General features: G+C 40.0%; 1 long non-coding RNA gene across 1 annotated transcript; it reads left to right on the forward strand.

Annotated features, from left to right (window-relative positions):
- The first annotated feature begins 8,227 nt into the window (after positions 1–8,227).
- LOC147643341 (uncharacterized) lies at positions 8,228–9,456 on the forward strand. The gene is made up of 3 exons (XR_015272216.1): positions 8,228–8,275; positions 8,755–8,918; positions 9,398–9,456. It is a non-coding gene; the product is annotated as an uncharacterized LOC147643341 (long non-coding RNA).
- Positions 9,457–10,375: the final 919 nt, after the last annotated feature.

The following is a 10,375-nucleotide window of genomic DNA, read 5'->3' on the forward strand; positions in this document are numbered from 1 at the left end:
TCTGCCTGAGATGGCCAGATCGATTCGGCTGTTGATGCTGATCAAGAATATATACGATTTATAGGGTCGGAAATGACTTCTTCACCTACAAAAATACAAATAAAGTTAATATAGGTATTATTATAATTATTATTAATTATGGAAAACTGTAGAAAACCCCAAAACTAATGGGTTTTTACTGCTCCCTGAATTTGAAACCAGTTCCTGCCTGAGATAGACAGATCGATTCGGCTGTTGAAGCTGATCAAGAATATATATAATTTATAGGGTCGGAAATAACTTCTTCACCTACAAAAATACAAATAAAGTGTAAATTAGAGTTAAAAACTATGGAAAACTGGGGAAATCTACAAAAATCATGTGTTTACTTGTAAAAATATCATTACTTGGCCAAAAATGCATTAATTTCAATTCGGAAAACATTTCTGAGCTAGTTTTTTAAAGGTTAATAAATCTGCATACTAAATTTACAATTTTAAAAGAATAAATTTTTTTGCATTTTTTTTTTGTCAATTTTAATGATTTAACCCCTTAAAAAATTTGGAAAAAATTAAATTAATTTTTTTTTCTGCCTGAGATGGCCAGATCGACTCGGCTGTTGATGCTGATCAAGAATATAAGTCGGAAATGACTCATTCACCTACAAAAATACAAATAAAGTGTAAATTAGAGTTAAAAACTATGGAAAACTGTGGAAAACTCCAAAAATAATGTGTTTACTTGTAAAAATATCATAACTTGTCCAAAAATGCATTAATTTCAATTCGGAAAGCTTTGCTGTGCTAGTTTTTTAAAGGTTAATAAATCTGCATACTAAATTTACAATTTTAAAAGAATAAATTTTTTTGCATTTTTTTTTTGTCAATTTTAATGATTTAACCCCTTAAAAAATTTGGAAAAAAATTAAATTCATTTTTTTTCTGCCTGAGATGGCCAGATCGACTCGGCTGTTGATGCTGATCAAGAATATAAGTCGGAAATGACTCCTTCACCAACAAAAATACAAATAAAGTGTAAATTAGAATTAAAAACTATGGAAAACTGTGGAAAACTCCAAAAATAATGTGTTTACTTGTAAAAATATCATAACTTGTCCAAAAATGCATTAATTTCGATTCGGAAAGCTTTGCTGTCCTAGTTTTTTAAAGGTTAATAAATCTGCATACTAAATTTACAATTTTAAAAGAATAAATTTTTTTGCATTTTTTTTTTTGTCAATTTTAATGATTTAACCCCTTAAAAAATTTGGAAAAAAATTAAATTAATTTTTTTTCTGCCTGAGATGGCCAGATCGATTTGGCTGTTGAAGCTGATCAAGAATATATATGATTTATAGGCTCGGAAATGACTTCTTGACCTACAAAAATACAAATAAAGTGTCAATTAGAGTTAATAACTATGGAAAACTGTGGAAAACTCCAAAAATAATGTGTTTCTATTGCTCTTGGACTATGAAACCCGTTCCTCAAGATGCAAGTGCTGCGTCAGCCTTGGAAACTCAATCGGAAAGTCATTTACTTTGATTGATCTTTTCAACGACCGGTGGGATTATGCACTGGCTAAGATCGAGACGCCACATGGGGCCCATCTTCATCAGCATCCCCTTTGGCCAAGCCCAATCCCAGTGCCACATCATCGTCATCATTCGCGTTAGATTATTTTCCTAACAGATGCTAACTTCTGGGCTCGGATCTGGTCTATGGGCTATGGGCTATGGGATATGGGATATGGGAACTGGGATCGTCTCACCTCCCTTGGGACTTGTTGGAACAGTAGCAGCAGCAGAAGCAGTAACAACACCTCACCGGCACACAGGTCATCTAGTTGGTGACCCGACCCCTTAGGTTTTCCCCAGAATTTCCTTCCCCCCCTAACCACTACCCCCCGTATCTGTCTCCATCTCTGTCTCTAGCCAAGCGCACATAAATATGGCAAGAGGAAAACTGGAAGGAAGAGAGAGAGGGAGAGAAAAAAATGCAAATCACTGAAGCTCAAAAGCCCAGCGGGGAAAACCAGGCTGATGGGAGGGAGGTGAGACGGAGGGGAGCGGGGCAAGTCAAGCCATGCAAAAGTATTACAATAATTATGATAATCTATGCCATAAAAAAAGAGCCGGAGACGGAGACGGAGCTCGAACCAGGAAACCCGGACGAACCCCAAACTGAACCTGAACCCGAACCGAAAGTCGCATTTGTGGCTTGACTTGCTGTGGGATAATGTGGGTTGGTTCTTGGGTTCCTGGGTGTTTTGGGTGTTCGGTTGGTTGGCTTTTGGGTGGTTGGATGTGGTTCCCGGTGGTGGTGCCAAAGGAATTACCATACTTTAAGCTACCGCAAAGCAGAACTCAAAGGGAGAGGAAGAGCAGGAAGAAGAACGGAGAACAGGGAGCTCTGTGGCAAGTTCTGGTTCTGGAAAAGGACATCACACAATGGTACAGGAAACAGGCTATAGATTATAGACCATCTGAGTATTTAAAATGCTAAGATATATGTTGATCAACTTCCTAAAGTAATCACTAAAGTAGGCATATTCCTTGTCTATAAAAATAAGTTAAGAATATTATATAAAGACAAATATCTTTCTCCTTAAAGGTATCACTTCTGTTTTGAGCATTGTAGAATCCTTGAATTGAAGCTCTGAAAGTGTTTTCTGGACTTTTTCTCACCATTTCGCTGCCATTTTTAAGTCCACAAAGGCGCAGAAGCCCAAAGGAAATCCATTGGGGCAATGGGAATACAGGTGTCGACTTTTCCACCTGCCATCTCTGTCCTTGCCCGGCTTTCTCCCTCTCTCTCTTTCGAATCTCTCCCTACCTCTCCCTTTCTCCCTTTCTCCCTACTTCTCTATCTCTCTCTCTACCCTTCCCCTCTCCCACTCCCTCTTTCGAGTGCACTTTTCGGACATTGTGTGTGTTTGATTTTTATCTGTGTACGTGCCGTGGCCCGGCCGTAACGCACAGAAGGATGACTACGAGTGGGAGGAGCCTTCGTTTATTTTCCGAGCCGCCCACACTCCCCGATTTTCCTTATTTTTGTGGATACACCCTTTATCCTTTCCTGGGTCCAGAATTGATGCATCGACAGCAACATTGTCCCCCAGAGTGCCATGTTGCACGTTACTTCCTCCTAGTATGTTGCTCTTGGACTTGGCAACACTGCAATGTGGCGCTGCATCCTTTGTTGCTAGATCTATGTGGCTGATGCAACATGATATGTTGCTAAATATTGTTGCTTGCCTATCTATTCATAAATAATGTTGCATTGGCAATTACTACATAGTTATTTTTGAAGATGTTTCTAATTATTGTAACTATTATTAATATTGCTTCTGCTTTTCTATGCTTTTGTTGTTCCTTGATCTGTATTGTTGATGCGAAAGATGTTACTAAGGAAATGTTTTTACTCACTCACAAGTGATGCTAATGTTGCTTCTAAAGTTGTTGCATTTATTGCAGCTGTCTTTAGTGGCTGCTGTTGATGTTGGTTGTTGCCGACAGGCCATCAAAGCCAGGCAACGCTATGGGCCATTGATGTGGCTCCCAGAACGCTCGTATTTCGCTTACAATTTGACCCCCGAAAGGCACGCAGACAACAAATAAACATTGGCCATACAACACCAAAAACAAGGCCCACAACGAGGGTGGATTTAACAATAAAAGACAAAAGATATAACCATTTAAAGTGATTTGTTTCACCTGCTAGCTTTATCAACATTTTTATGTGAGCATAAAAATGGTAGCTTAGTGTTCTTAGTTTAGCTTTTAAAATTTGTTATAATTAAGTATACTCTATAGTTTCTTGATCATTTCTGACTATAATGTTTCACTAGGCTCTACTATGTAGTAGCAGCAAGAACTCCTGTTTCTACCCTCTTGTCCCCGGCCTTGGTTTTGGCCATCATCCTAGAGCCACTTGCCATTTTTACTGGGAGACTTGGGCCTGAGAGCCTGCCGTTCTATGGCTTTGCTGCTACTTTTTTTCCCCTATTTCATCCTGTGGCCTGTGTCCTGCCTTGTGTTCTGGCTTCTTTGGCCCCCGGAAAAGCGCCTCACCGCCTAACCAGAGGGGGATTTTCCACACCGCCCCCAAAACACACATACCCCCCTCGACCTGAGCCATGGGTAGTTTTGATAAAGCGTTTCAATGGCTGAGCACATAACAGTTGACTGGCTGCCCGTGTCTGTGTGCCAGAGCTTTGTGTGGGTGTGTGTGTGTGTGACAAAGACCATAAACTCAGGGGAAAAAAAATGAAAGAAAAACTGAGCACACAACGAGGACAAACGTTAGTGCTCGAGCTCACGGCCCATGGCTCCCAGCTAACACCCCCATAGACCCGATCCCGCAATCCGAAACAACAAAAAAATATATGTCTATGTACCTACATATATATATATATATTTATATATTTGTATATATATCCCCAGATAAACTCCCGCCAGGAGCCACTGATGTTGACGATGCAACGCTGACTGGCATTTTGGGGGCGGCGACGGTGATAAAAAGTTGTGTTCTGTGTTCTGCGCTTGTTGTACACAGTTACACAGAACGTAATTGGGATGCATTGTTGGGAAATTATCTCTTTAAAAAGACAACGGTTTTTGGTATATTTTGTACTTGAAGTTTCGGAAATATTTCTTCTATTTTCCTATCTTCCTTTTGCTTGGTTTTCAATTTTAATTAAATTTTTATTTCTCCAAGTGTAGCTACCTCTGTGCCTTAATGTTGCTGCTGCTGTTGTTGATGTTTCTGATGTTGCTGTTGCCTCTGGCCCTGCCATTGGCAATGCTCTTGCCGCTGTCGCTGCCGAACGCACAGTTCGCAGTTAGCAATTCGCATTTGATGCACTGAGGAAAAATAAGTAGCACGTTTCAAAAGAACCAGGCAGCTGGCAGAGAACCCGATCAGCCTAATTTACCTTTTATTTTTAGGGGAAAACCTTATATTATTAACCTTAAAAAGCAATTTTTATATTATTTCTGTCAGTGCCTTAAACAAGCTTTTGTTTGCAGGATGCAAAGGATAAGAGTGGCGTGGCATGGTGTGGAGCAGTTAAAGGTGGCGAAGCTTGGTTGGAGGAGAACTCAATAAGGCTATTTGAAACACAGCGATTTCCCGACGATGACAACGACAACGCTCCTGTTTCTGATGGTTAACTGATGTCTAACAAGTTATCAGGAAAAATTAGAAATCCGAAACATTTTTTAAATTCTTTTAAGTCCAAATTTACCATTAATTATTCTATAATAATTACTATACATATAAAAAAAATAGTGAATTATGTTTAAATGTTTTTTATATTATCCCAATATTTAATTCGTAATTTATTAAAATATTCAAGTCGAATTTAAGAATATATTAAAATCAACCTTCATATTGAACCTGCTTAATTCATATGAAAAACTAGAAAAATCGGCAAATCTCAAATGCCGCAGAACACAATATGAATATGAATATGAGAGAATAGTATAATATATTGAATATAAAAATTAAATTAATATTTCACTTACCAACCTTCTCATTTTCGTTTGCCTCTTCTTTATATGTTTCTTGTTCAAGTTCAATTTTGGCAACTTTCAATCTCTTTTTCTTCTTCGTTTTTCATTCTATTCCACGAGAGTTGGATCTGAAAAGAAGAAGAATAGCTGTTCATCTAAAACACCGAAACCATGAGTGGGTGAGGGGCTGAAGAGTGGCGAGAGAGGAGAGGCTGCTTGCCATGCTCACGTACACAAATTTGCGTAGACTCACAAGCACACATACATACATATTGGCAATTGGTCAATTTGATTTTTCCCCATTACTGCTTTGACAATTTCACCGCGAAAAAATTGCCGACTTTTCATATTTACGTTAATTCTTTATTAATTCACCGTTTTGAGTGGTTATTTCACTGTACCCGTGTAACAGGCAGTTAGTTTAATTGATTTATCACCTTTGTTTGTATTAACTCACCGTTTATTTGGATTAAAACCGTTTTTCCAAGGAGCAGCAGCAGCGGCAGCAATAGTTTTATATTGTGGCGGAATTCACACTCCTTTCCTATTCCTTCCTTTTCACCTACGCTCTGTCGCTCGCGAGGTGGTGAGATCGCGACTCCCATTCCGAGAGAGTCGGATCTGAAACGAAGGAGAATAGCTGTAAGTCTACAACACCGAAGCCATGAGACGGTGAGAGGGTGGAGAGGGGGCTAGAGAGGAGAGGCTGCTTGCCATGCTCACGTACACAAATTTGCATCGACTCCTACACACACATGCATAGCGGCACGGCTCTCCTTCAATCATCCGGCGGAGTCTCACTATTTTAATTGCAGTTTTAGTGGCTTTCATTTGCTAAACCCTTAGTAACTGTTTTAGAAATGTCTTCATGAAGCACGTAAGTATGTACAGCAATAATTATTTATTAATATCACATTGGCATTTGGTCAGATTGATTTTTCACCATTACAGCTTTGACAATTTCACCGCGAAAAAATTGCCGACATTTCACATTTACGTTAATTCTTTGTTAATTCACAGATTTTGGTGCTTATTTCACTGTCCCCGTGTAACCCGCAAGTGGTTTAACTGATTTAATAGTTTTGTTTGTATTAACTCACCGTTTATTTGGATTAAAAACGTTTTTCCAAGGAGCAGCAGCAGCGGCAGCAACAGTTCTATATTATGGCGGAATTCACACTCCTTTCCTTTTCCTTCGTTTTCACCTACGCTCTGTCGCTCACGAGGTGGCGAGATCGCGGCACTCAACCAACGACTCCCATTCCGAGAGAGTCGGATCTGAAACGAAGGAGAATAGCTGTTAGTCTAAAACACCGAAGCCATGAATCTTTGAATGGGTGGAGAGGGGGCTGGAGAGGAGAGGCTGCTTGCCATGCTCACGTACACAAATTTGCATCGACTCCTACACACACATGCATAGCGGCACAGCTCTCCTTCAATCGTCCGGCGGAGTCTCACTATTTTAATTGCAGTTTTAGTGGCTTTAATTTGCGAAACAATTAGTAACTGTTTTAGAAATATCTTTATGTATCACGTATGTATGTACAGACATAGTTATTTACTAATTTCAAATTGGCAATTGCTCAATTGGACTTTTCACCATGACTGCTTTGACAAATTCACCGCGAAAAAATTGCCGACATTTCACAATTACGTTAATTCTTTATTAATTCACCGAATTTATTGCTTATTTCACTGTACCCGTGTAACACGCAGTTAGTTTAATTGATTTATTACTTTTGTTTGTATTAACTTACCGTTTATTTGGATTAAAAAGGTTTTTTCCAGGAGCAGCAGCAGCAGCAGCAACAGTTCTATATTGTGGCGAAATTCGATCTCATTTCCTTTTCCTTCGTTTTCACCTACGTTCGGTCGCTTACGCGGTGCTGACATCGCGACTCCCATTCCGAGAGAGTCGGATCTGAAACGAAGGAGAATAGCTGTTAGTCTAAAAACCAATGCCGTGAGTGGGTGAGGGGGTGGGGAGGGGCGAGAGAGGAGAGGCTGCTTGGCATGCACACGTACACAAATTTGCATCGACTCCTACACACACATGCATAGCGGCACGGCTCTCCTTCAATCGTCCGGCGGAGTCCCACTATTTTAATTGCAGTTTTAGTAAACGGTGAGTTAATTCAAACAAAACTATTAAATCAGTTAAACTACATGAGGGTTACTCGGGTACAGTGAAATAAGCACCAAAATCTGTGAATTACAAAGGATTAATGTAAATGTGAAATGACGCCAACTTTTTCGCGGTGAAATTGTCAAAGAAGTAATGGGGAAAAATCAAATTGAGCAATTGCCGATTTGATATTAATAAATAACTATTGCTGTTCATACATACGTGATACATAAAGACATTTCTAAAACTGTTTCTAAGGGTTTAGTAAATTAAAGCCACTAAAACTGCAATTAAAATAGTGGGACTCCGCCGGACGATTGAAGGAGAGCCGTGCCGCTATGCATGTGTGTGTAGGAGTCGATGCAAATTTGTGTACGTGAGCATGGCAAGCAGCCTCTCCTCTCTAGCCCCCTCTCCACCCATTCAAAGATTCATGGCTTCGGTGTTTTAGACTAACAGCTATTCTCCTTCGTTTCAGATCCAACTCTCTCGGAATGGGAGTCGTTGGTTGAGTGCCGCGATCTCGCCACCTCGTGAGTGACAGAGCGTAGGTGAAAACGAAGGAAAAGGAAAGGAGTGTGAATTCCGCCATAATATAGAACTGTTGCTGCCGCTGCTGCTGCTCCTTGGAAAAACGTTTTTAATCCAAATAAACGGTGAGTTATCACAAACAAAACTATTAAATCAGTTAAACCACTTGCGGGTTACACGGGGACAGTGAAATAAGCACCAAAATCTGTGAATTAACAAAGAATTAACGTAAATGTGAAATGTCGGCAATTTTTTCGCGGTGAAATTGTCAAAGCTGTAATGGTGAAAAATCAATCTGACCAAATGCCAATGTGATATTAATAAATAATTATTGCTGTACATACTTACGTGCTTCATGAAGACATTTCTAAAACAGTTACTAAGGGTTTAGCAAATGAAAGCCACTAAAACTGCAATTAAAATAGTGAGACTCCGCCGGACGATTGAAGGAGAGCCGTGCCGCTATGCATGTGTGTGTAGGAGTCGATGCAAATTTGTGTACGTGAGCATGCCAAGCAGCCTCTCCTCTCTCGCCCCCTCCCCACCCCCTCACCCACTCGCGGCTTCGGTGTTTTAAATTAACAGCTATTCTCCTTCGTTTCAGATCCGACTCTCTCGGAATGGGATTCGCGATCTCACCACCTCATGAGCGACAGAGCGTAGATGAAAACAAAGGAATAGGAAAGGAGATCGAATTTCGCCACAATAAAAAACTGTTGCTGCTGCTGCTGCTGCTCCTGGCAAAAACGTTTTTAATCCAAATAAACGGTGAGTTAATACAAACAAAAGTAATAAATGAATTAAACTCACTGCGTGTTACACGGGTACAGTGAAATAAGCAATAAATTCGGTGAATTAATAAAGAATTAACGTAATTGTGAAATGTCGGCAATTTTTTCGCGGTGAATTTGTCAAAGCAGTCATGGTGAAAAATCCAATTGAGCAATTGCCAATTTGAAATTAGTAAATAACTATGTCTGTACATACATACGTGAAATATAAAGATATTTATAAAACAAATGCTAAGTGTTTCACAAATTAAAGCCACTAAAACTGCAATTAAAATAGTGGGACTCCGCCGGACGATTGAAGGATAGCCGTGCCGCTATGCATGTGTGTGTAGGAGTCGATGCAAATTTGTGTACGTGAGCATGGCAAGCAGCCTCTCCTCTCTAGCCCCCTCCCCACCCCCTCACCATCTCATGGCTTCGGTGTTGTAGACTTACAGCTATTCTCCTTCGTTTCAGATCCGACTCTCTCGGAATGGGAGTCGCGATCTCACCACCTCGCGAGCGACAGAGCGTAGGTGAAAAGGAAGGAATAGGAAAGGAGTGTGAATTCCGCCACAATATAAAACTGTTGCTGCCGCTGCTGCTGCTCATTGGAAAAACGGTTTTAATCCAAATAAACGGTGAGTTATCACAGACAAAACTATTAAATCAGTTAAACTAACTGCCTGTTACACGGGGACAGTGAAATAAGCACCAAAATGTGTGAATTAACAAAGGATTAATGTAAATGTGAAATGACGCCAACTTTTTAGCGGTGAAATTTTCAAAGAAGTATTGGGGAAAAATCAAATTGAGCAATTGCCGATTTGATATTAATAAATACCTATTGCTGTTCATACATACGTGATACATAAAGACATTTCTAAAACTGTTTCTAAGGGTTTAGTAAATTAAAGCCACTAAAACTGCAATTAAAATAGTGGGACTCCGCCGGACGATTGAAGGAGAGCCGTGCCGCTATGCATGTGTGTGTAAGAGTCGATGCAAATTAGTGTACGTGTGCATGCCAAGCAGCCTCTCCTCTCTAGCCCCCTCCCCACCCCCTCACCATCTCATGGCTTCGGTGTTGTAGACTTACAGCTATTCTCCTTCGTTTCAGATCCGACTCTCTCGGAATGGGAGTCGCGATCTCACCACCTCGTGAGCGACAAAGCGTAGGTGAAAACGAAGGAATAGGAAAGGAGATCGAATTTCGCCACAATATAGAACTGTTGCTGCTGCTGCTGCTGCTCCTGGAAAAAACCTTTTTAATCCAAATAAACGGTAAGTTAATACAAACAAAAGTAATAAATCAATTAAACTAACTGCGTGTTACACGGGTACAGTGAAATAAGCAATAAATTCGGTGAATTAATAAAGAATTAACGTAATTGTGAAATGTCGGCAATTTTTTCGCGGTGAATTTGTCAAAGCAGTCATGGTGAAAAATCCAAT

Source organism: Drosophila serrata, unplaced genomic scaffold (genome assembly GCF_035046125.1).
Source record: "Drosophila serrata isolate PLE 108 unplaced genomic scaffold, ASM3504612v1 contig_276, whole genome shotgun sequence".
In the NCBI taxonomy this organism is placed as follows: Eukaryota; Metazoa; Arthropoda; class Insecta; order Diptera; family Drosophilidae; genus Drosophila; species Drosophila serrata.